This window comes from Mustela nigripes, chromosome 1 (genome assembly GCF_022355385.1).
Source record: "Mustela nigripes isolate SB6536 chromosome 1, MUSNIG.SB6536, whole genome shotgun sequence".
NCBI lineage: Eukaryota > Metazoa > Chordata > Mammalia > Carnivora > Mustelidae > Mustela > Mustela nigripes.
The window spans coordinates 205,741,686-205,768,812 of NC_081557.1; the positions used below are offsets into that span (position 1 = coordinate 205,741,686).

Sequence of the window (27,127 nt, forward strand, 5' to 3'; positions counted from 1 at the left end):
TTAAATGTTCTTTGAAATCATGCGTTCAAGCATTTGAATACTTCGCCTTCCTGCAGATGCTCCAGATTGATTATCAATCATAGGACTGAACGTGGCCTGTATTTCTCTCCATGGCTGCTTTGTGGCCTGAGACAGAACCTGATGAAGGTCCTCCCACACAGGAGTCCCAACACCCATGCCCTCTCCGCCTACACAGGACACCAGCCACTTTGCCACCCAGGGGGTGACCTACAGAGGAGGGAGGGGACAAAGAGCTGGCCGGGAGAACCTCAGGAACAAAGGGTCGGAGGCTGTGGGGATGGTGGGCTCCAAGGAACGGGCATGGTGGGTCTGGAGGGGACAGAGGCAGGTGGAAGGGATGGCCAGCAAGGCAGGAGGGGGAGGATCTAAGCCCCCTCAAGTCAGTCCCTCCCCTGTGCTTTCTGTATCCTGGGCCCCAAAGCTGGACTCCTCCCCAGGCTGGAGAAGCATGGCCAGGCCACTTAATTGGGAGCAGGGGAAGCTGGGTCTGCTGAGCAAGCTGGGTCCCTCTTCACAGTCAAGGAGGCTTTTTTGAGAAAGGGACCTAAATCCATGCACTGGGGACTCCAGGCAAGCTGCTTGCCTGACTTTCATTGGCTCCCCTGTGCCTCTGAGATCTGGGGAAAGGAGCGAGCGTATCTCTAAGCACCTCTGGTCCCCAAGGACTGAAACATCCCAGCTGAGTTTCCCCGGCCTTGTGGTTATTTCAGCTCCAAAGATGCTCTGGCTGGCTCTGGGAACAAGAGCAGAACAGCCAGGAGAGGCATAGGGTGGGGTGTGCCTTGTGGCCCTTCCACTGTGACACATGGGGCATGTGGAGGGGGAAGGAGGCCCCATGATGTGGGTTGGGGGGGATCTGCCTTTGCATCAGGTTGTAAGGAGCCATTTCTCTTGATAATACTATTCTGGTTTTGTACCCGGACGTGTTCCCACTTTTTCTACGGGACTAGCTGACTTCATCGTCACCACAGCCCTGGAAGGGAGGAACCACGGTGCTCATTTTATTGAGAGGCAGATGGCACAGAGAGGTGAGGTGACCTGCCTGAGGTCGCACAGCAGTGAGTTCAAGGGAAGCCCCAGGGCTGCAGGGGAGCATCCTCCCCATGGGGAAGAGTAGCCCAAGACCACAGAAAATGAGCCAACTGGTGCATCTGGAACAATGCTTGCACTCAAATACGGACAGAGCAGCTTTCTGGCTCCTTCCCACAGTCTTCCTTGGCCTCAGCTTGTGATGAGGAGGGTGATGTCCTGTGTGATGGAAGGACCTGGTGACTTTCAGACTGCCTGCAATTGTACAAAGCTGCACAAGACAGTAAGCATGGCGAGGCCTGCCGGAGAGGCGCTGGTCTGATTTTCCCTCCTTTCTTTGCAGGGAAAAGAGCGAGAGTTAAGAATGGGGCACTCTTGACTTCGAGCCCCTGGTTAGCCGCTCACCTAGCTGTGTCTCTGAGTCTCTGTCTCTTCCTGGAGAAATGGGGACCGGGACGCGCCCTGCCCCGCCCAGCTCCGGGGGCCATCACAACCATGAGAACTCTGCTCCCCGTGGTGATGTGCACAAAATATTGAGTCCAGACCACTGCCCTGGCCTCCCGCATTAGAACCGCACCTGGCCCACAGACACGCAGAAAATGATGAATTCCACCTGGACAGGAATCCTGAAGACAGCCCGCCCATTGCCGAAACACCAGAGAAACGCCCACGAACTGCGACACCGTGAGAGTTGAATCGAGGAGCCTGTGGGGCAGCCCCCGTGTACGCTGAATAGACACCTCTAGCCTGTCAGGCAGACGGACGCCCTGTCCCACCCATTGTCTGCCACGGGTACCCAAGCTGGCACCACTGGGCTGGGTGACCCCTGCTACAGTGGGGGCTACTCTGACGGAACCCAAGTCCTGCTATAGGACCCTCCCTTGACCATTCTATTTGGGGCCACAGCTCTCTGTGCACATGTGACAGGGGCTGAGGGTCTGATAAGGGGACCACTGCATCCTGGCTAGAGGCAGACAGCCCCCTAGGAGCAGGGCGTACTGGGTCTGTGACTTCGGGTCACTTCTCGAAAACCAGAAAGGGAGGGACTTATCAAGGGGAAGATCTGAGCTGGTCCAGCAGCGCTGTGGACATCCCATAACAGGGTTCCAACCACAGGGACCATCCTGCCAGGGCCACAGTGGTGGGGGTTGGGGGTGGGTCCAAGCACAAGCGGACAGCGGGGGAGCTGAGAAGATAAATGCCTCCTTCTCCTGTGGGCGATGTTCTTTGTCAAAGATGGGCAAGCAGGAAAACAGAAGAAAACCCCAGCATGGTGCTTGTGAAGGGACATGACAGCCCAGTTGAAAGGAATGAAACCCTCAAGATTCAGAGAAAAGCGTCCTCTCTGAAAAGGATTTATCCCTGAAAGCTGAAGAAAATGTAAGAAAACTCGTGGCTGGCACCCTTGGGCTTTCAGAGGGAGTGAGAGAAACGTGAAAGAAAAATCTCAGGGTAAGAGCAGAAATAAAATTGCCAAAGTGGGGGCAGGGGAGCAGGGAAAGGCAGAGTTTATGTGTAGAAAAGGAATCGGGGACAGTGCAGAAATCCTTGTGGAACGTTCCCAGAAGGTAACAGAAGAAGACAAAGAAATAAAATAAAAAGGAGGGGAGAAAAAAACCAAAATGTGTCCTCGGAGGTTAGAACACAGGAATCTAGCCTCAAAACTGAAAGTGTTTCCAAGGAAGGAGTCACAGGTGTAACAGAGAGATGGTCAGAGACACGGAATGAAGTCTGCACGGGGAGCAGCTCAGCACGTCCCAGACAAAGTCCCCGAGAGGACGCTGGCCATCAGATCTACCTGGGGGAGATATTTAACCACAAGGAGAGAGAAAACCAGGCAAATGAATGAACGATTGGATTGGCGGAAGATACCTCTCTAATGCTAAGTGTTAGACCACCAAAGGACCCCCCTCCGGATGTTTGAAATTCTATATCTGGTGCGGGCGCCATCCAACCAGGCTGGAGTCAAAGAAGAATCCCAGAATGCAAGACCAACACCCGGGTCAGAGAAACCTGACCTTGTCCCCATTTCTGTCATTGAAGCTTTCATGGTCCTAGCTTCACACATCCTCAGCATCAGCGTTTGAAGATGTCTGTTGGCCACTGACAGGGGAACCACAATTACCAACCCGGAGGGGGATGGACACATCAAATGGGAGTGATCTCATGTGTGAGGCTCACAGTCTCAGCCAATGGGATTCTGAATCCTGAATGTGCTGCAGTCCACTCTCCAGCACAGAGATCCAGGATAAGGAGGTAGTCATGTAAGGACCATGGTCTGTGAATTGTGTCTATACAGTCCGAAGGAGGTAGGACACATGGGACCTGGCCGGCAGACACTCTGCTGTTGGCTCTGGAGTCGGCAGGAGACCCGAGAAACGGGCATCTGATGCACAGGGGCTCAGCTCCCCTTTGTCTCCAGAGCCTGGAGGGGTGGCAAAGGGTGACATTCGTCCTCCAGCTGCTATCCATCCTATCCATCTCCCCACCCACGTGCCGCCGCAGACCGTTCCTTTGAAGTCTGATAGCTTTGAGGTGTGGGGCAGAATTGCAGACCCCATTAGGGGTAACAATTCAGCCCAAGCCCCATTCTTCCCTTGGGGAGCCCAAGCCCCCACATCAGGAAGCGTTTTGGGGAGATGCAAGAGCTTTCATGCCTGTTATGTCCATTTGCTGCTGAAGATCACACAGCCCCAAAGGGGAAATTACATTTTTCAGATTTATACGACTGCCTCAGATCTTTCCTTTCCTCCCTCCCTCCCTCTTCTCATCCGTCCAACAAAGCAGTTTTGAAGACCTATTACATATCAGACTGGAATGATGTCATCCCTTTCCCTGTCGGTGTGAGCACACTGAGAAACCAAGTGGCACCAAGAATCACAGCAGGATATTTACACCCACCTCCCTCCATGTTTTGCAACGCGCTGTCCTTATTCTGACACCCCCTAGCGCCTAGCATCGGAGTCTATAAACAGAGCCCACGTAATTAGGCTAATGACATCGATTTTCTCGGTTCAACTGGGTAATGGCAGAATTTATACCACATTAGAAAATCTCACACAGTCTGTTGCAGGCTGCAGAATTATGATGCTCTCGGAACTCTGCCTGCAAACCTACCCAGACTCAGATTTACTTCCCGGAGCCCAGCCCACTCTGTCCACCCTCCAGAGAGTTCTGAGCTCGTTTCTATCTCTTCAGCCTGCCATGGCACCGAAGCACCTGGTTCTCCATGCACTCTTCTGGCTTCCAAACAGGAGCCCTGCTGGACACAGACACAGCTATAGTGTCCAGAGACCACACCTCAAAGATTCCCTACCTCTCCATTCCATCTGTGCCCCTCTGTGCCTGGACTCAGAGACCAAAGGCATTCCCATTCTCGCCCACTCTTTGTTCCCATTCCTTCTTATCAGCGACACTTATTGGCCACTGTTAATACTGACAGTTGCTTCAGCCAGCATTTATAAAACACCTGCTGCATGACGGACATGATGTCAGGAGGCAGCGCATGGCAGGTGATGAAGACAGTGATGCTGCTGTAACACGGGACATTCTCTGGTTAGAGTCTGCAAAGCACAGCCACAGATACTTAGTCCTGCGCGTCTAGCCTCTGGAGCATGTCTCCTGAATCCTATTTATGGATGAAGAGGCTAAGAGAATGAGGAGAAGGGCTGCACATGAGACACAGCATCACAGAGGCTGAATCCAGGTCCTCCAGCCCCAGAGCTCGGGCTCTCTGTGCTGTGCTGTGCTGAGGCTCAGAGTGAGATCAAAGAGTCCTGACCTGAGGATAAGGCCGTGTTGTGGCCCTGCTTTATCGTTCCATGGCTAGGTGGTTTGGGCAGACCGAGTCTCAGGGAATGGAGGGACACTGGGACACATGTCATGTTAAACATGTCATGTTAAACCAGAGCAAGCCATCTGTGATGCCTGTCCTCTCTCTAAGGCATCCTGTCTGGCAGTGACCCTCAGGCCCTCAGGAAAAGAAAGCACCTAGAGTGGGCTCAGAATGACAAGGGCAGGTGGGCTGGGCACGTCTGCAACACCCCTACCTCCCCACAGAGGCAGCTACAACCAAGGCTGACCTGGGCAGAGCCACTTCTGGACAAATGCTGGAGCTGGAAAGTTTGTCAAGGTCCTTGGGAACCTGGAGCCAGCCACCTTCATGTCAACATGTGTGTATCTACACTGGCTATGTGACAGGTCTTGAAGCCATAGCTCATCCATCCATGCTCAACAATGAGCCCAGTGTGGATGGGGACCTGCCACTGAGGGGTGGGTAGGCAGTGAAATGACCCTGATTAACCGGGCTACTCAGATTGCTTCTTGGTTAAAACTGTGGCTGTCGTTGTTAATACAACTCTCTGGCCCAGATAGTGAGTTTTCAGTGCAAGGAGGCATTCAAGTAGAGGCTACCCATTTTGTTGCAAGATGTGGCCTGCCCAAGGAGGGGCACTGGAAGACACTGACATTGCCTGAGGATATCCTAATCTCAACCTTCTGTGATCTTTTCATCTTTAACAACCTTCTATTTGACATTGCAAAGCCATCTAGATATCCAAGTATCTGGGGAATAAATATTAAATTGTGATAGATATATGTTGTTGTTTTTTTTAAACCATCTTATGTAAAAACTATGGAAGGCAGTGTGGGGCAATGGCAAAATCAATGCCTTTGTCATCAGACACCCATCAATTCAAAACCATCTCTACCCCTTACCTAGCTGTGTGATCTTAGGCAAGTTACTTACCCTCTCTGAACTTCAGTTTCAATATCAGCAAACTTGAGGATAGTAACACCTTCATCTCAAAGTCCTTTTGCATATGAGAAGTAGTATCTGGAAATGCCTTAGTATTATGCTAAGAACATACTACGTCTTCAATAAATAGTAGCTAAATACAAAAATGGTTACATTCTCATTAACTGAATCTCAGATTATTTGAAGTCATTAAAATGATGCTCACAAAGCATTCTGAATAATGTGGGAGAATATTTCCAAGAGGAAACTTAAGAGTATTAAAGTATCTCAACTATATAACAAAGATTCATAGAAAAAAGACAGGAAGAAAATACATCAGAATGTTACAATAGATGGCAGATTTACAGGTGGCTCTGTTTTTCAGCGTTTGAGCTCTCTGTAGTAGGCAAGCATTACTGTTGGGGAGCAGGACTTAGATTCTGGGCAGGTTTCTGGCAGCAGGAGTCCATGCTGGGGTCAGGAGGGCCAGGGTGTGCCTCCCAAGGGCACCAACCAAGTGGCCAGAGAGGCTCAGCTGGGTCAGCACCACGGACAGCGCTCAGAGCAACCAATGCCCTTGTCTCCATGGAGGCTCTTCTCTTGTGGTTTTGGGGATCCAGGACCAGCTGCTGTTAGACAGGTTCCCACATTCCCGTAGCACCGGATGTCACACCAGCCCAGAAGATGGCAGATGCCTTTTTTCTTTAGTGTTTCCTTGAAAGGATACTGACTTTGTTCTAACGAACTAACAATAACATAGGCAGTCAGGTGAACAGCAGCAGAATTTCTACTCCCTCCCATCCTTGTCAAACGGGGTATCATTATTGTTGTTATCTTAGGGTTTTTTTTTGTGGGGTTTTTTTTTGTGTGTGTGTGTGTGCCAATGTAAGGAGTAAGAGAGGTATCTAGTTATTTGGTTTGCTTTTACATTGAAGTTTAACATCTTTTCACATGCGTGTTTAAAATCTGTATTAGAACGTGCTATTTTTCTGTATGTTGCCTTTTAAGTGACTTTTTCATTTTTCCCTTAAAAAATTCTTCTTGTAACTTTTTTTTAGTTAAGGACATTGGAAGGCCAGAAGGCTTTTGTGCTTGACTGATCTGGGTTTGATTCTCAAGTCTACCCTCTCTAGCTGCCTACAACTTCTTTTCTCTGAAACACAGTTTCCAATAAGACTATTGTAATAATTTTAGTATAAAACAAAGAATACAACCCAGCAATAGTTATTACTGTAAGTTGAGAGTGGTCTCCCACTGTTCTATATCTCCTAAAATTGAGATTGACATTCTGGCCCAGAAGTCCCTATTCATAACCAAAGACACTTGGTTCCCTGATCCGAACACTCTTCCAACTCTTCCCACATCTCCCCAAGCCCCACTGCTATGTGAGGGCCTCTGCTGTTGTCCCAAATAACTCCTAATCAGGTAGACAGTAAAGATTGTCAGTTCCTCCTTGAGACTTTCTATGGGGAAAATTTTAAAGATCAAGTGATAATTTTGTAAAGAAGTAGGCTATGCAAAGCCATTTCTACCAGCTAGAAAAAAAAGTATTTCTTGTCTATTTATATAGAAAATAGTAAGTTAATGTGCCATGAATTGGAAGGGTTTGCAGGAAGCCTGGGTTTTGGCTGCATGGCCGACTGGGTGAACTGGTTTAACCAAACAGCCATCTATATACATACCTTCAGGAGCACACACCTAATTGAATGTCCCCTCTTCCTTCCCTCTGCTCACCTTCTCCCCTCTGTCTGGAATCATGCCACTCTGCTCTGACATAAACAAATCATACCCCGCTCTTAATGATAGGCACAGCTGCCTTCTCTTCTAGGAAGATCTCCTACATCCCTAGAGGTAGAAGAAATCTTTATCTACAATCTCCTGGCACTTTGTGTCTCTGTGTTCTGGGAGCCCCAGACATACACCAGTTTGTGTCCTCCACTAGGAGGTGAGCTCCTGAAGACAGGTCAGGCCTCGTTCACCCCTGCATACTCGGTGCTTCATAAGGCCGGGAAAGCACAAGCGCTCATCAGAAGTGCATTGCACTGAGAGCCAACATGACATAGAAGACACATGGAGAAACACGGCCTGTGTCTTACTGGTCCCGGGACCTTGGGGACATTCAAGGCTGTCCTAAAAGGTAAGTGGGACCCAAAAGGGCAGCCTGGGAGATTAAAAGAATCCAGACCAATGTCCTAATTCTCGCTCCTCTAAGGATTAGTTATGTGGGCAAAATAAGTTCTCTGAGCCTCAGTTTCTCCGGCTATACCATGGGGATAATAATATCCACTTCCAAATGTGAGAATGCCACGGGATTACATGCATGTATGTGGGTAGGGGTGGAGGTGGCCTCACCAAGTGCATATAATCTTCTAGGTACTCAGTGTGTGGGCACTATCATAAACATTTTTTAAAAAATCATAACACAAGTAAACATTGAAACCACCCACATGTCATCACTCATGGATGGGTAAAGGGAACTCTTCATTGAAGGATGCAAAGCCTTGTGATAAGAGTCTAGGATGGGGGGCCCTGCGGATGCTGGTTGGTCATGTGGGCGTGCTCAGGCTCCATGAGCACTGAGATCACAACTACTCATTCATTCATTCATTCATTTCACCATGGGAGAGACACAAAGACTTGTGTGTGGCTGGAATGACAGCAAGTCAATCCCAAAGACCCTGATATTGCCCTCAGCCAGACATTAGAGTCAGCAAGGGGTTAACTTAGGGGTGAGGTGGGCTTTTATCCAGTAAACAGAGACATCAGGGTTAAATCACCAACACTTCACAGAAAGTAGGAAACTGAATACGATTCTAGGATTGGGAGAAACTTTGAGACCAGGTACTCCCCTTGTTCCATTTTATAGATGGGGAAACTGAGTCCCAGAGTACTTACATGTCTTAACCAAGGTTATTACACCTGGAGTTGGAACAGGAACCCAGGTGGCTTCTGAAGTGCCACCGCTGATTGTTGACTTTGTTTGCCTTCAGACACCCTTCAGATGCACAGGAACAAAACACTCCCTTGAGCATATAATCAAAATTAAGAAAACTCATCAGCTGGTTCAGGCTTAGCAGGAGAAATTAACCGGAAGTAATCATGATGGGTAATTTGATCATAATTCACAGAGACAGACAGGAGCTGCAGTTCAGTAGAAAACCTTTAAAGGACTTCAGATCATAGTACTTTTCAAAGTACTTTAGTACTCTAGCTCTTACCTTGTCTGCCCACCTGCCTTACCTGTCCATCCACCTGCCTTCATGGTTTGCCCACCTGCTTTACGTGTCTGCCCACCAGAAAGCTGACGGCAGAAGTTGTAAGGTGCCATCTTTCAGGCACGCTGTCTTCCTTCCTTATACCTGTCACTTTGTCTCTGCCTTTTCTGCTCTGGACGAACACCACAATCTCACCTGGAGCCACCAAAAGTCCATGCCCCCTAGTTGGTCTTTTGCCACAGTGGTTGTGGTCTCTCCTGAGCCTGAGCCCAACTCTGCGGGGACCCTGCCTCAGCCTCCCCTGCTGGAATCTAACAGACACGGCAAACGGGCTGCCAGAAGGCCACATCTGCCCTCACAAGGTTTTGACCATTGTGACGTTTCACAGGAATACCACAATTCTCAAAAGACTGGGGCGACAAGCCCCATCCATGTTCACGTACTCCCCTGCCACGGTCCCAGCCCACATCACAGCTGGGCCGCCCCTGCTCACCTACATCCTCCGCCCCACCCCTGTAACCTCTGGAGCTTGCAGCTTCTAGTTCTCCAAGACGGTCTCAATGTCTTGCCTTGGTGCTCTGGGACCTTCCTCTCCAACAGTAGCCACATTTTCCAGATTCTCCTCTTTCTCTCCACTCTCCAACTCCATGCCTTACATCTGTCACCAGTTCCCAAACGGATCACAAGTTCTTCAAATCTCTTTTTCCAGCCAACTCCTATTCATGCCTTGATGTCCAGCACAAAAGTCACCTCTGTAGTAAGACACACAAGGCTGAGTACCCCCTCCTCCTCACTTACATCATGCTTGGCACCCAGTAGGCACTCAAGGGCTGTTCTCATTGCCTGGCCCTCTCCTACTGTTTTCTTTTGCTAAATCCAAGGGGAGGCCAATACGTCTTGTAAAGAGATCTTTTAAAAATGATAACTGAGAGTAAGCTCAAAGTTTTAGAAGGAAATGACTCACTAAAAGGTCCCTGCTGGCTTGTTACTGTATGTAGGCAACCAATTCCTCCAGGGCCAGAAGACAAGGTTTTTTCTTTGCGGCAACAGCTTTTTGGCTGAGTAGGTGGGTGGCTTTGGTCAGAAGAGGACTGCTGCTGGAGTAGAACTCTCTGGTGCCATTAACCCTGCTTTCTAGGAGAATATTCTGATGCTGGATCTCCGCCCTGTCCTTTCAACTCGCCACCTCCTAACACACACAGCTGTGGACTAGTCATTAAAATCTTGTTTATTTGCTGAGATGTGACGCCCCCCCACCCCCAGCAATGTGACAGTCTTCACTTCATCAATTCACGAGCCAATGGAGCTTTTCTAAAAACCAATTTCTTAATTTTGAACTCAGACCATTCATTTGTCAAATTACTGAACAGAAACAGAAACATCAAATAATTCCCATTCCTCGTCCCTCGATAAACACGTCACCAGTCAAACACGGACTTCTGCTGGATTCCCCTTAGAACAGGAAACACAGGGCAGCAATTGCAGGAAACACAGGGCAGCAACTGCAATGTCTAAACACACAGGCGAATTCTGAGGCCTCGGATGACCGAGGAGCGAGAAGCATGCCGTCCGATCTGGGGACCACTTAGCTGAGCACTTGAAATGCACCAGCCTGGACGAGGACCAGCCATGTTAATTTAACTCAATTGTAATTAAATTAGTTTTAATTTTGAAAATGATTTCTGTTTTCTTATTGGGAAACTGAAGTATCTGCGGGACAACTCGGGCACGTGGGTCCGCTTCTCCGACTGTAAATTTCGTAGCTCAAAATATCGGCCAAGTGCCCCCAAAGACATTTTAGTGGCTAAAGAAACTGAGATGTGCTTCAAGACCAAGAGAGAAACTGGATTTCAAAGACTTAGTATGAAAATAGAGTGGAAAGGATCTCATTGATAATGTCAGTTACTTGTCCACACTGAAGGGGTTCAGAGCACGTCTCCCTTCCACGGGCCATGTTAGCACGTGGACTATTTTCCACCGAAGGCAATCGAGACCCTGTGGGCTCCAGGGAAGATTTTGGCCCCTCCCTTAACACCTGGAAGAATCTAAATGGAGGATCTTCCCCAGGATGAGAGTTAGTACAGAGATAAATTTATCTGAAGGACCTATCCATGGGACAGGGAGACATGACATCACCAGACACCTGCTCCTGACTGCCCTATGAATGCCCTCCTCCCCTTTGAAGCCCCAGGCCCCCACCCCACTCCCTAGCTCAGGATGGTACTGATACCATGTTGTTCCTTTCCGACTCGGACCCTCTCATGTTCGGGGGAGGTTTCCAAATGTATGAAATTCAGTTTGATTTTCTTCTGTTAATCTGTCTCATGTCTATTTCTTTTTGTTGTTGTTGTTTATGTTGTTTTGAAGCATGGAGCCTGGTACAGGGCTTGAACTCACAACCCTGAGATCAAGAGTCAGATGTTCAAACAACTGAGCCAGCCAGGCGCCCCCCCTTAATCTGTCTCATGTCAATTTGATTCTTAGACCAGCCAGAAGAACATTTGAGGGGAGGAGTTATATTTTTCCTCCCCTACAGTTCTGGTGAGTCCCGTCTGCTGACTACAGATCACCCCATGGCGGCTGCAGCAGAGATACATTCAATACTCTGACAGCTGGCAAAAGGTCAGAATTCCCACAGCAGATCCTGGGTCTGTACCTGCAGAGTCCAAAGGAAGCAGAGCAGTGAGGGTCCTTTAGACCTTTTTCTAAAATTTAGAGAAGCAGAAGATATTGGGGGAGCTAGCTCCTTGGGCTTGGTGACTCTAATATTTGGCAAGAGCACTCCATGTTTTTATCCATTCTTTTCCTCCCAGAAATGGACGTTAGTTCTGTCAGCTGTGTTGTTCTATGGCCCGAGCGCTTGGCATTCTGGCCAGTGAGCATGCCCTCTCTGGTCTGCCAGTCAGAGGATGGGTGTCTTTGCCCATCTGCTGGGCACCCCCAAAGGCTGTGTATCTGACAATCTTTGTCTGTGTCAGGATCAGAGATCCCAGTTCATGAGAAGCTGTTGCTATCTTGACCTTCATTGTTACTGTTAGAAAAATCCCATTCCAGGAGCACCTGCCCAGTGTCACAAATCAGCGGGCCTCAGACTGGAGACATCCCATTTTCATGGGAGACTGGAGACCCACGACCACTGGTAGGACAAAGGCCTTTGCTTTCTGAGACTGGCTTTGAGAAGAAACTTCTGTGCTCACAGGGGTACATCATCTGTACCCACCCCAAAGATGCCACCTGCATCCAAGAAAGATTTCTCTTAAGCCTGGAAAATTACCTGAAAAGGCTTATTAGTCTGAATCACTATTGACAGATCCTATTTATTGATGGCCAAATGACTGATTCTCTGAATTGGCTGTATTTGAGCGAAGAAAAAATTTTTTTAAAATCTCTCATCCTAAACAATTTATTGGCACCTTCAGAGAGACCGAATTAAAAAGAGGACACAAGGAAATACAGTGATTCCTCTTAGGGACTCCCTTAGCAGGAAGAAAGAAGAGAAATCAGACTTGAACAAAAAGTAAATTCAACAGAAATTCCCCTTCTCAAAATCTCTCCCCATCTGTCTATTTCAGCTTACTTTTTTTTTCTTATGAGATTTACAGAGTGTCCCACAGCCCCATCTCCAGGCCTGGTATCCATGGGTTACTCATGTACAAGCTGAAAGCCAGAAGGAGAGCTTACTGGAGGCAGTGGGATGGGCAGCAGGGCCCGCCCTGTAAATCAGGCTCCACCAGCTTCTGCTCTTCCTGTGCAAGTCCTTCGTGGATATAGCCTAGAACCCCACCAGAAGAAAAAATGTCCCCTGGACAGCAGCAGATCTTTTCCAGGAGATTCTAGCAAATTTGGAGAAGAATTAGAAAGACTGGTAGCAATTGCTTTACTAGGTATCTACCCAAAGGAAACAAACATGGTGATTCAAAAGGGCACCCATGTTTATAACAGCAATGTCCCCAAGAGCCAAACTACGGAAAGAGCCCAGATGACCACTGATAGATGAATGGATAAAGAAGATAAATCATCACACACACACACACACACGAATATTGCTCAGTCATCAAAAAATGAAATCTTGCCATTTGCAATGACGTGGATGGAACTAGAGGGTATTATGCTAAGTGAAATAAGTCAATCAGAGAAAGACAAATACTGTAAGACTTCACTCATATGTGGAAGTTAAGAAACAGAGGATCACAGGGGAAGGGACAGAGGAATAAAAGAAGGGACAGAAGAATAAAATAAAACAAAATCAGAGAGGGAGACAAACCACAGGAGACTCTTAACTCTAGGGAACCAACTGAGGGTTGCTGGAGGGGAGGGGGGGGATGGGGTAACTGGGTGACGGGCATTAGGGAGGGCACATGATGGAATGAGCACTGGGTGTTCCATGCAACTGATGAATCCCTGATCTCTACCTCTGAAACTAAAAGAAAAGAAAAGAAAGACTGATAGCCCCTCATGAATCCCCCTCATTGTCCCAAGAGGAAACACGTGACCAGAATTTCTTCTAGGCTCTCTAACACACGACCAGGTGTTGCTCAGAAACTCGCAGAAGAGGAAAATAAAATTTCAGAATGCCCCCTCCTTTCCAAATCCAGACCCATTGGTTACGGATCCTTTCTCTCCCAGGGACAACTTTGACCCTGTGGATGGTCTCACTTCGCCTCCTGAGAGAACCTAGCTTGGGCTGTGTCTGCCTTGGACAGGTAGGTTGCTGGCTCTTCCTTTGGGATACTTGGGAGTGATTCTGGATCTTGGGAAGATGGTATCATTTGCACCCTCTTTGGGGACCCCTCTTAAACCCCAAGAGGAGGGGGAGGTTATTCGACACTGCCGGAATATTTACTGAGTATCTATAAACTGGCAAGATATTTAGAATATATAAATATATATTAGAATATTATATATATATATATATATATATATATATATATATATATATGAAAAGGGCAGAATTTGATCTTTATCTACAGGACACCACAAGATAAGAGATTCCACACATAAATAAGAAACCCACTGAAAGGAGGAACTTCATACCGTTTATACGATTTGGAACAGGTCAAGTAGAATTTCCTTGTAAAAAATGCTACAGTAAGGGCTGCCTGGGTGGCAGGGTCCTGGGATCGAGCCCCGCATCGGGCTCTCTGCTCAGCGGGGAGCCTGCTTCCCCCTCTCTCTCTGCCTGCCTCTCTGCCTCTTTGTGATCTCTTTCTCTCTCTGTCAAATAAATAAACAAAATCTTTTAAAAAATGCTACAATAACAAAACACATTTAAAAAGAGTTCTTATTAGAGGAACAGGAAGAGAAACTTCTGCCAAACAGAGTACACAACAAACAACTTTCTGCCACAGCTGTACAGTCTAAAACTTAAAGATCCCAGGAGGGTGACCCTGAACTTGGGATGAATACCCTTCAGAGGTAGTTTCTGGCACAATTTTCTGAACTTCCTCTTCCTCTACAGAGAAATCTTTCTCAATCAAGTTTAAGGAAGCTTTGTACACAGACTCGTTTTCATGGGTTTTTTTTTTTTTAAAGATTTTATTTATTTATTTGGCAGACAGAGAGAGAGAGGAGGAAGCAGGTTCCCTGCTGAGCAGAGAGCCCGATTGATTGTGGGGCTCAATCCCAGGACCCTGGGATCATGACCTGAGCCAAAGGCAGAGGCTTTAACCCCTAGCCACCCGGGCGCCCCCATTTTCATGGTTTTGTGGAGCTTCCATTTTGTCCAAACCTCCACATTCTTCCATCATTATACTAAATTTCTCAGTCTCACCTAGCTTCTCAGCAGCTGGAAAGATGTTTGAAATGGCCTCCAAGGGGCTTATCAATGGTTCTATTATGCCATGATGAACGAGGTATACAATATGTTCAGTTGTCCCGCCACTTGCGTAGGTGGTCACAGCCCAGACAGCTTCCTTTTGTGTCTTAAAATCAGCCTTAGAGGGAACACCATTGAGGAATGGGACTAATCCACGATTCACTACTTGTGGCATCTGGTCCTGGCGACCAGCTGTGATGTTTGACATTGTCCCCATAACTTCCTTCTGAATATTAGTTTTGGGGTTCATTAGCAGGCTGGGGAAGACAGCAAGTGCTCCTGCATCTATGATCCCCTGAGTCTGTTTGTCTGTCCCAGGGACAATATTTCCTATGGCTCTTAGCTCGGGAGTTACAATGGACAATTCAGTAGCTCCTAGAAGCTTCCCAAGTTGGAGCACAACTCCTGTTTTCACAACCATTTCAGTCTGTTCATTTGGACCATCAGGAAGGTAGGAAATGGCCCAGCAGGTATCTGCCAAGACTTCTGGATCATCGTGATGCAGGGGACGAACTAAGGTAGGAAGAATCAGCTCAAGAGCATCTCACCGGGGTGTGGGATTCTTGCTCCAACAAAGGTTTGAAAGTGTCCAAGTAAGGTCACATAAGTAGCCACATGCTAAATAAAGATGATACACCAGGAACTGCAAGGAGATAACCAAGTCTTGAAAAGCTGAGCCACCGCCCCCCTCAATGTTTCCTAGAGCCCACACAGCTCGTTCAAGGACATGGGCGAGGGAAGATGCCAACGGAGAAATGCATGCTGGGACAGCACCTCCATCTACCGCAGCCTTGGTCAGTTCTGATGTCCCAGAAGCAACGGGAGTGAGCATCGAGCAGATTCAAACTGAATCGGGCTTCCATCAGTTCTGCCCAAGAAGGACACACATTTTGGAATTAAACCAGTCCAGATTATGGCATCTATAGGGGGCTGTTCTTCCCTAGAGAGCAGTTTCCTGGCGGCTTGAGTAGCCTGGAGCTGGCTTTCCAAGGTGTTGCATCAACAGACCAGTTTATGGTGCCCGGGTTGTTGGAAGTTTTCCTGCCGTGCAGAGGTAGCGTTATCAGGGAATCAGCTTTCGTTTCTCCTTTTCAGCATCTGGTCAACCTTCTTAGCTTTCATCAGCTCCACATTAACTTCCATTCAACACTGCCTCATTTCCATACTGTCTTTCCCCTTGTACTTGAATCTGTTAAGGCGGGCAGCTGGTGAATTAGCATTCTTGTTGGTGGACACAGTTATGAGACAAAGGGAGAAAGCTACACGGCCCGCTCAGTTTTCCATGGGGGACGGACCAGGGTGCACAGGCTGCGGGTCAGCTGTCCTCAAAATGTCCACCACGTGTCCATCACGGATCACCCCACAGACGGTCTCTAGAATACTTTTATTTTTAAGTGGTCCTGTAGTTAAAAGTTAGCCATACTGGGAGTTGATATTCAGAATGTGATTGGAATTTCTTAAGGCCTTCACCCCTGAGTTAAAATTAGAGCTACATTCCCAAAGGAAAAGAAGCAAATTGAAGATAATTAGGTGAGGAGATCAACCTATGATGCCATTTAGGGGATGTAACCAAAGAGATTTCTTAAGGGATTGCAGGCAACTGTCCTTACCTTACAAATCTTTGCAAAACTAGAAATCCAGCCTCAGAAATAATCCAGAGTTGTTTAACGTGTCCTTTTTACCAATCCTAAAACCCTTCCTATTTATCAAAACTCTTTTAAGTATTGTCCTTAGGAATCCCAAGTCCTTCTTAGAGAAACTTAGTGCCTTTGTGATAGAGATTTTCTACCCATGTCTCCTCTAGGACCCAAGAGCCATTCTTTGAAACACACACGTTAGGGAGAGATTTCTTACCAGAAGAGAGAGACAGACAGACAGAGGGAAAGAGGATGTCTTTGGAGAAGGGGCAAATGAACACATACATTAGAAAGCGTAAGACCTCTGTCTGCCCTGTTCATGTGTGTCCATGCCTGTGTGTCGTGGGTGTGTGCTAATTCTCCTACGTCTGGATGACATTGCCAAAATTCATTTGTAAAATAACTTCACAGAGCTGTCTCGAGACACGAGCTTACAGGCTTGGCTGTTTCAAAACTCTCATAAATTATCAAAACAAACCCAAGGGTTCTTCAAGTTCACGTGCTCCAGGATTGGTCTCTCACATGTGAAAGGTGGTTGAAGCATGCTGGTATAATGATATCGGCATGGGTTTAGAGTCCTTAGCATTAAATATAATCCTTTTATGCTACTTACCTTCACTGAAAGTAAAATCAGCTCCCGTCACCTCCATTAGAGGGCTTGTCAGCAGGAAAGACAACATAAGTATCGCAGTTTAGCTGTTTCATGCTTTGTAAGGTTTTCGGGACGGATCAAAACACAATTGTTAAGAACAAGTAAGATGAACAGACACACCTTTCTAAGCCAGTCTCCCCAAATCTTTTTGGTAATAACCTGAAATTTCAAACTTTGCTATTGAGTGTTGAGTGACGTTAAATTCATTGAAGACCCAGATTGATTCCAAATAAGAGAAAATAAAGAAACATTAATTGCTGACGAAGAACGTAAACTACCAGAAACAAGAAAGGAAACATCTCCGTGGGCAGAGAGACTGAGATGTGGGCTTCCGGCAAGACACGGGATGAGGAATGGAAACGAATTTTTTTGTGTGTGGTTGAGGGAGAAGAAAGTAGTTTGGTCCTAAAGTTGAGTCTGGTGATTTAAAAGGGAAAACACAGAGCGGAGTCTGAATGTTAAAAAAGGAAGTCGTAGAAGGCTTGTGGGAAAGGACTCCTCAGAAGGGGATTTGACGCATGGGCAGGACTGGCTAAGACTGGAATGGAAAGTCAGCAAGCTTTAACGCCAAAAGTGCACTTGGTGCAAGATCAAAGTCTGGTTTTGTCTCTAGAGGCCATTCAGTGTTCCGTCTGAAGATTCCTTATGGAAAGTTCCAGCCAAGCAGATTTAAAAGCAGTCCACGTGGCCCAAGACCATTCTCGGGCCACTTCTGCATGTTGTCAGGCCAAGTTTGCCCGAAACCAGACTCATTTTGCAAACAAATGAGTCTTCATTTGGCTATCTTTGGTGGAAAGGAGGGTGGTTTTATTTTATTTTATTTTATTTTAAAGATTTTATTTATTTATTTGACAGAGATCACAAGCAGGCAGAGAGGCAGGCAGAGAGAGAGGAGGAAGCAGGCTCCCTACCGAGCAGAGAGCCCGATGTGGGGCTTGATCCCAGGACCTTGAGATCATGACCTGAGCCGAAGGCAGAAGCTTAACCCACTGAGCCATCCAGGCGCCCCAGGAGGGTGGTTTTACAGAGAAAAATTATGTCTCCCCGACATAACCTGTAGGGTAGTAGATGATTCTAGATCTGACAAATGATCTTTCAGGTGTTGCTATTTGCTCCTAAACTGGATGAGATCCTGAATTCTTCCGATGACCTCAAATATCTGCTTATGACTCTCCAAACCAACATTTCCGATCCTCTCCCATCCTTTTGACTTGGAGTCCCCAAGAACAAGAGCTGTCCCTTCCCCACGAAGCCCTGCACACCAGGCAGCCTGATGCAAGCTTGAGAGGAATCATTGCAACAGCCCTGTTCAGACAGACCCCCTGCCTGCGGCTGCGGGGGCCACACGGAGGGACCTCCAGCGATCAGCAAACGGCAAACCATGATGCTGTACCAGACTGCCGACGCCTGCCATCTCTCCGCGTGCGGGTGCTTTGAGCCTGACACCTAGGAATCCCACCGATGGCACTCAGACATGGGGCTTGGAACTTGCTCTGCTAACCAGGGTGTGTCTAGTTTCCATAGAAATACCTCTTTTTTTAAAAAGATTTATTTATTTATTTATTTGACAGGCAGAGATCACAAGTAGGCAGAGAGGCAGGCAGAGAGACAAGAGAAAGCAGGTTCCCTGCTGAGCAGAGAGTCTGATGTGGGGCTCCATCCCAGGACCCTGATATCATGACCTAAGCCGAAGGCAGAGGCTTTAACCCACTGAGCCACCCCAGCGCCCCGGAAAGACCTCTTATTAATTACCCGGTTGCTTGCACGATCAAGGCCTAACTTTGGGAGCTCACCCACAATACCATTTCGTGAAACCGGTCACATCAGCTTAACTGGCCTGACCCATTCTCAGGACCAAGGCTCTTAACAGGATAGGGAGCAATCCACCCACTCAGCTTTGGGAGCATGCAACCTCTTTCACATCTCAAAAGCTCAGCAGAAGGGCTTCAGAGCAGGTCTCCCCACCACGTACCACATTAGCGTGTTGACTATTTTCAGCCAAAGGCAATCCAGACCCTGAGGGCTCCAGGGAAGCTTTTGGCCCCTCCCTTAACTGCCCTCCTCCCCTTTGAAGCGCCAGGCCCCCACCCCATCCCCTAGCTCAGGATGGGACCCACACCTTATTGTTCCTTTCCAACTTTGATCCTCTCATGTATGGGGGTGGGGGGACTCCCAAATGTAAAAATTAAATTTGATTTTTTTCTGTTAATCTGTCTCACATCAATTTAAATCTTAGACCAGTCAGAAAAATCTATAGAGGAAAATTTCTCCTCCCCTACAACATATTAATGCATTAAGTAAAATATACTATTGAAAGCAATTGCATTGTTTCTCCTTAATTTTTTTGAGCATGGCTTTTAGAAACTGTGGAATTATGTGTGTGCTCACATGGTATTTCTATGCACTGAGCCAGCTTAGAACTTAGGGGGAAAGCTGCATGAGATCTCCTCACGGACTCTTCATTTCACAAGAGGGTGACTGTGGCGGACTCCAGGGACCAGGGCCCTCCCCTGCGGCCGCCCTCCTCCGTGGCCGCCCCCTGCTATGGCATCCTGCCTCCAGCCCCCGGACCTTTACTGTGTGACATCACACGTGGGAACCCTCATCTGTCTCACTGTCACCTTCCCTTGAAGCTCCGACCACACAGCACCCACAGCTTCTGGAGTGTCCAAGGCAGTAGGCCTAGGAGGAGAAGAGCCGTCTACAGGCAGGTCAGTCGGTGGCAGTTCCTCCCCCGGGCAAGGAGATGATGGTAAGGTGGGAGGAGCCCGAGGACAAGAAAGCCTTGGAGGACCGTTGTACTCGCTCACGGCACGGCTGAGGACAGCCCGTGGCGCGCTGCTCCTCTCACAGCAACGTGGCCATCTCCACGGACTCAGTCAAGGAAGCTACAAGGTCTGCGGTTGACACTGACCTTTAAAAGTTCTGCCCTGGGAGAGAAGGACCACTCTGCTTCCTTTGCAAATGGCCAGCTTCCCTCCCTGCCTCCTGCTCCCTTCTTCCCCTCCCCCCTCCCCCTTTCCTATAACAAGAACAGCCCCATCACCCCCCGCCCCACTCTGATGTTCTGTGTGACATGCGTGTGTCTGAAATCGGGGGAACTGTGAGAGGAGTAACTGTGGGGTACAGGGAGCCAAATTTCATCTCGCTCTTAAAGACCTCACTGTCCTCTAAGTGAAGACATGCACTTGGCTCATGCTGTCCCAGCCCACCTCTGCAGACAGTAAGGCAGGTCATCAAGGTCACCACGGGGAGAAGGGGTGATCTGCACAGGGGTGTCCTGTCACGGAGGCAGAACATGGGACAGAGTCTGCCCCTTGGGGCTCGCACACAAGGAAAATGACTTCCAAAAGTGACAGGTGCTTTGAAGAAGAGTCCGCAAGAGAAAAGAGAAGGCCTGGGGGAGAGGAGGAGTGCCAGTCTGGACAGCTTGGCCACGGAGGGAGGCCCCGGGGAGTCTCTGGGACTCAGGGCCTTGGGTGGACGGGCTGGGGCAGCACGAGGACGGCTGGTGCCTCCCAGGAAAAGCCAGGAGGTTGGTGGGATGTAGTGCACATGCAGAACCCTGCCCTGAGGGTGGGGCCGCTGTTTGCAATTCGCCCTGTGTGTTAGTTACCATAAGGGGCCGTGAGTTACTGTAAGGGGCAGAGAACCTGCAGCCCAGCAGAGGCCAAGGGCTCTGAGCCACAGCTCAGCACATGTGGCTGCCCTGTGTTAGGCTTGCCTCTGTCCTTGTTCCTCGCTGCTGAGCGGGACAGTGACATGCAACACGTAACTAGCGGAATTCAACGCGTGCTTCTATGTGATCTGAAAAACGGGGCACAAAGTGGCTTCACCCACTCAGCTGTGAGACCGACGTGGGCCCCCCAACTGCACCGCAGTCCGGTCTGTTGACATTCACCCACCAGGGGAGTCCCTGGGGGGGCTGCCTTATAAAGACAAAAGCCATCCACCACGAGAGGGGGCGTGGCCATGGAGACCCCCGGGACCCCGCTGCAGGTGCGTCTCCTAAGCAAGGTGCTTTCAAGGGCCATTGAGCTGGAAGATGAATTATGCCTTTTTTCTTTTACCAAAACGCACAAGTTCCAAGTGGAACCCAAGGCAGGCTGTTATCACTCGAACGCTACCCTGCTTATGTTTTCACAGAGAATCAACACATGCAACTGGTCCCCTCTGATCAAGAATTGCTTTAATAATAAGTGAGAAAACCCTTCCTTTCCAATGAGATATCGGTTCTGGAGGGAGTTCTCTGAAAATGGATGTTTGGCAGTCTCGCCAGTGTTAGGAAATGTGCATCGCTTACAAAATCTCTCAAATGTGCAGACCATAAATTCTGGGAAACAAAAACTTCTAGCTTATTTTGAAGTCTTCTAAAGGGGTTCAGTATGTTTTTGGAGCCCATTAAAATTAAAAATATGAAAAACACAACACCTCTCCATGAGTTTGCTGTGCAGGGGGATAGAGAGATGTCCGGCCCCTCTGCTGTGCAGTCTGTGGTCCCCGGGCAGACAGGTGTGGAGCCAGGTAGGTTCCAGGCACTGGCAAGTAATGGACACCAACTGTGAACCAGACCAATGCAGGCCCCGCCCTCGGGGAGCAAACGGGCTGGAGGAGGACACAGAAAAGAGTCTCATCGTCCCATCAAGAGATGAAAGACCGTGTTCACTCATGAAAGAGTATGTAGGGCCCCTAAAGGACTCCAGGCCTGGTTGGACCCAGAGGACTGCCTGGAGGAGGCAGCTGGTTCTGAGAGATCAGGATGCATGGGGAGGAGCTAAGAAAGGAGAGGGACAGGGCTGCTGCCCATCCCTCCTCCCCACTCAGGCCTAGCAGGTCAGGAGCCCCGAGGACAGGGAGCAGGGTGGGGGCAGGACGAGGCTCTGAGGCCGAAGGGCCTGTGGTTGATTTGGGGACGGTGGGGAGCATCACAGCGCTTCAAGCCCCGAGGGACATGGCATCAGATGTGAACATGGGAGATGCCCACTGCCAAGTCCCTCCCGCTGGCACTCGCGCGCTGCCCAGCATCCCCCAGCAGCAAGCGGGCAGGCGGCTCCCGGTGCGTTCTCCCCACGCCTAGTGAATAGGACCAGAAACTGCTTCTCTCTCTGAAGAGCAATTACGTGCGGTTTCCATCCCCACGCGGAGGCTGGTGGGTCCCAGGAAGCCAACTAACTGGTCTTGTTAACAGGATACATCTGTCCCTTTCCATTACTGATGATAATCACCATTATTAACACTGAGTAATGTTCGTGATTTAAAGCTGTGAGGCTCGAAGCCGCTTGCCTCAGGGGTCCTTTCCCGCCTCGTGTGTCCTGCTGGCACGGGGCTCCTCCCCTTCCTCACCCTGACCCTCTCTTCCTGGTCCCCATCACCTCCTCCTCCCCTTCCAGATCACACTGGACTCACTGGTGGCCCCCAGTGTCTCCCGCTTCACTGGCCGAGGGGTGAGCCCAGCTGTGCTCAATCAGCAAACACGGGGGTGAGCGGAGGCTCCCGGCACAGGCTTGCCCTGGACCTGCCGCTCGGTTTCCCACTTCTGTGTCTCTGCCTCTTCCAAGCTGGCTGCCGGGGGGGGGGGGGGGGGGGGCCTTTCCTTTAGCCCCCGCCTGACCCCTCCTTCCCGGAGGAGCAAGTCTCCTGCTTCATGGTCCAGTTTCAAGGCTTCTCCAGCCAGCAAAGACATCTTGTCTGCCTCTCCTGAAACTGGCGCTGCGTCTGAGCCCTCTCTTTGTGTTTGCAGCCCCCAGCCCAAGGCAAGGAGAGCATCTGCTGAAAAACCGAACAAGCAAATATGTAGAGGCTCTTTGCTGTTCTGTCAGCTTCTAGAACAAACACTGGCATTAAGGGGCGTCTGGGCCTGGGGGTTGCCCTCCGGGATTTGTTAGCTTAGTTTAGTTTTTATTTTTTTAAAGATATCTTTATTTGAGAGAGAGAGAGAGAACACATGTGTGGGGGGTCTGGGAGGGCAGAGGGAGAGAGAGAATCCCAAGCAGACTCACTGCTGAGCACAGAGCTGAACGCAGGGCCCCATCTCCTGACCCTGACATCATGACCTGAGCTGAAATCAAGAGGCAGATGCCCAAAAGACTGAGCCACCCAGGCTCCCAGGGTTTCATTATTTTAATAAATACAGCGTGCTCCAGCCAGGAAGATGGGGCCATTCAATCTGCAAACACAAATTCCCACGGAGAGCAGTGCCCCATGCCCCCCCAGCCTCTGAAATCCCTCTGGGCTGATGCGGGACAGACAAGCGGGTGGCCGGCAGCCAGGGACGCTGTCCCTCCTCCCAGCAGCGCAACCACATCACACAGGGAGATAAGCTTGCTGAATTGCTTCCTCCGAATAACACCCGTCAGGAATTTCGTCTCTGGATCACCGAGCCACGCACCGCCAGCCACCCTCCCCGCCCCCGTCCTGCCCATATTTGAATGCTGCATGGAGTGTGGCTTCCTACATCCATGACAATCTCCCTTCTGGAAGAAAGCTGGAGACCCAGAGGTCTGGTGCCAAGGCATGGCAGATGCGGTCTGGCACAGAGGAAAGGGCGAAGTCCATGCCAGGAACCGACACGCCAAGTCGGATGCCTAAGAGCTAAATCCACCCCCTTCATCCCTGGGGGGCCTCCACCTCCCTCTGGATCTTCAGAAAGGGGTGGCTGACCCACAGGGCGGGGAGCGGAGGCTTATGGAAATAAATTCGCTTCCCCCTGAAAACAGAGTCATGTGGGGGACATGGATGGGCCCACGGGCTCTCTGGTGGAGCCGCCTGGGCTGCACAGGAGGGCGGGTGTCAGATGAGGGGACCACGCATGGGCATCGATGTGACAAGCAGGGCCCTCCGGCAGCCTCCAGCAGTGGCTGGTGAAGGCTCGAGTCTCAGAATGCACCTGCTGTGCCCGGAGAGTGTCCAGGGCCCCTGCACATGGTGAGACGCACGTTTGGCACCTGGCCATCCCCGGGCTCTGCTGGCTGCTGCTTCACGGGCCCATAAATTGGGACTCCAGAGCCAACAGGCAGTTTCCCAATCCATTACTCACTGCCATCCCGTCCATGGACATCCCAAGCCCTAAATAATGAATTACCCGCTCTCTCTGGCCGCCTTTATCAATAACACTTTAGACCAGGCAATTAGCATTCCGAGCCAGGGCCAGATTCGGGGTCCTTGCTCTCATGCTCTGAAGCAGCGGGAATAGGGCTGTGGGGCCTCGTCTGTTCCCAGCAGGCCTGGAGACAAAGCACCTTGTCCCCTGCTAACAGATCACCCCGGTTGTCTTTAAAGGTCGTATCTGTCAAGCGGGGAACAGAAGGGTCCAACGCAGACGCATCCATCCACTGGCTCAGAAAGGGCCACTTACTGGAGCCAAGAGTACTTAAAGGACCCTCTTCCTCCTGTATCCCATACTTGCCCTGCCATACCCCGGGGGCACAATAGAGCCCTTTGTCTGGTGGGGGCGGGGCTTGAGATAGTTAGAAGGACCTTGAAGAGCCATTAAAATTCCACAAAGGGAGGAGCACCGTGTTGTGTGGGCAAGACACATGCCCCTTACAAATGGCCATTATATCTAGCACACGTGTCCACGCATGATGGATGGAACACTGTGTCTGCATACACGTGCACACATGGGGGATGTCTGCAGGGTGGACAGTATAAAATACGCATACTTTATGAGACAACCAGACCACATGGGTTCTCCAAGCTCTGGCCTCACATTCAGCAGTGGGAGGGGCTCAGCCTGCCAGTCACCTGGGCACCTCTGAGAGCAGAGACACGGGGTGTCCCACCATCCACACCCTGCGGCATCTGTCCTCCACATGGGGGGTGGGCAGCACCTGTACTGTGCCACGCTTGCTGTCACTCCACTTGCCCCCATGGGCACACATGTGAGTCCCTGTGCTGCCGCACGGCTACCCATTTCACAGAGAAGCAAGCTGAGACTCAGAAGGACCTGTGGCCAAGGTCCTACAGTCAGAAAGTGACCAAGCCCAGCCCTAACTGATGACTCTAGCTTGCCCCTTGCCCGCTCCTGGTCCCTTTCAGTGGCCATTCAGTTCCCTCAGTGGCCCCAGTTTTGCTGTCACCCCAGGGCTTGATCTGGAAGCAGGACATGAAGAAAGCAGGGGAGTCTGAATGTCATCCCCCAACCTCAAAAGGGAGAGTCACACCAGTTGGAAAGTGGGCAGGTAGAATTCAGGCCAGAAAGCCCCTGGGAGGCCAGTCCCCACATTTCTTTGTCCAGCCACTGTTTCTACCGGAGAATCCCCCAAGGCTGGCCTTTGCCCAGGCTAGCGGTGAGCCCAGCCCCCGGGAGCACACCCTGAAAGGCTGTGCGAAGCTGCGCCCTTGCCTGTACCCCCCCCCCAGATGGATGCTTGGGGTCTTGTGCAAAGGAGTCAGCATGGGGCACCGCACTGAACCTGCATATAGCCTGGAACACACGCCTCCTGACCTTTTACCTCTGCATCATCAGTGCCACCTGGCAGGTGTGGGAAAAAGGGGGACAGCATTGTCCTTGAAAATACAGGGAGCTGGGCAGCCTCCTTGGCTCCTCGGCTCACCACAGGGCTACAGATGTAGATGCTGACGAGAGACATAAGACCCCGGCAGGATGGCGGGATGCCACGGTCCCCGCAGATCCAAGAAACAGGTGAGCTCAGAGCCATTCCCTTATGACCCCCAGGGAGCATTCTACAGGTGCTGAGCAAAGGTTTGCAACTCCTGATGTGTGCTCCTTGACCCCTACGGGCACAGATGAGCCACCTTGGCCACTCTGGCCCAGTGCCCCCCTGCCACCTTGTCACAGCAGCAGATGGCTACCATTCAGTGCCACGGTTCCCACACTGTGGGCCAAGGCACCTGAGGGTGCTGTAGCAAGGGATGCAGTGGCCTTTTTTTTTTTTTTTTTTTTTTTGAGAAAAACACAGTGAGGTTCAACATTTTCTGGATTCTGCACCCACTTCCAGTTTCCAAATGAGATCACGCCATATTCCTTTCGATGACACCCTCCCTTTGCCAAGTCGGGTTTCTGGCAGGTGTTGTGACAAGAAGGAAGAGCAGAGGAGGGTGTGGAGGAGGAGAGGAGGGTGCTGATATGTGACGGAGCTGTGACCCCAAGGTTCCAGAAGGAGCAGAGAGTCTGACGGATGTGTGCGTTCCCATCAACAAGTCATGGTGAGGAACGAAACAGAAATCAACTCCTTCAGGCTATATGTGTTTTTCAAGATGACTGTGATGTTGTCAGGACATACGCACTTACTAGGTTGTGTGGACCTGACTACTGAATAAATAGACCTTGTATACTTTGTTTTGTGGTACAGAATCCAAAGAGACACTGGGGGCCCCGTGAGCTGCGGAGGTCTGGGAGCCCGTGCTGGGGGTGAGGACACTCTGACCTTGGCTTCTACGGTCAGCCTTTAACAGAGCAGCCAAGGCTCAGCGGGGAAGGAGCCGCTTCTGGGACTAGGTGGGGAACGTGGACAGTGAGCCCGGTGCATCACCAGAAAGTGAGGAAGTGCTAAAAACAAAACAAAAATCACAATGCTGGGAGTGTGCCCACAGGACAGGAGCCAACTGAATGAGCTCCCAGGGGCCAATGCTAGACCCATCTAAGCCAAACAGTAAATACAGAAGGACTGGATTTTAACCCAAAGCATAACACAAACATTCATGCATCCATCCCCATGCAAAGAAACAATGGAATAAATAAATACATGGAGGGCAGGGGATGCCATAAACCCCTTGTGAAGAAGAATTCTCAGTACTTGGTGTGGACACCCTGCCCTCCAGGAAGGGGGCCACAACTCCCCAGTCCCTAAGTTGGGAGCTGCCCCGATGACTTCCCACCACAGAGCAGAGTGTGCAAAGGAGAACCTTACAGTTGAGACCCCTGACAAACACCACCTCGGCCAGGAGACCAAGGTCAATGCCACGGTGACAGGTCACATTCACAAATGACGTGACGAGGAGCACTGCACCACTGTGGTCTTCCTCTCCCCAAAACCACGACCTCAGTTTAATCACAGGGAA

General features: G+C 49.9%; 1 protein-coding gene and 1 pseudogene across 2 annotated transcripts in view; both read right to left on the minus strand.

The window, feature by feature from the left end:
• SORCS2 (sortilin related VPS10 domain containing receptor 2) overlaps window positions 1-27,127 on the minus strand; it is a 420,811-nt gene that overhangs the window by 110,290 nt on the left and 283,394 nt on the right. The gene's annotated exons all lie outside the window — the stretch shown is intronic.
• LOC132008194 (importin subunit alpha-1-like) lies at window positions 14,358-17,102 on the minus strand (annotated as a pseudogene).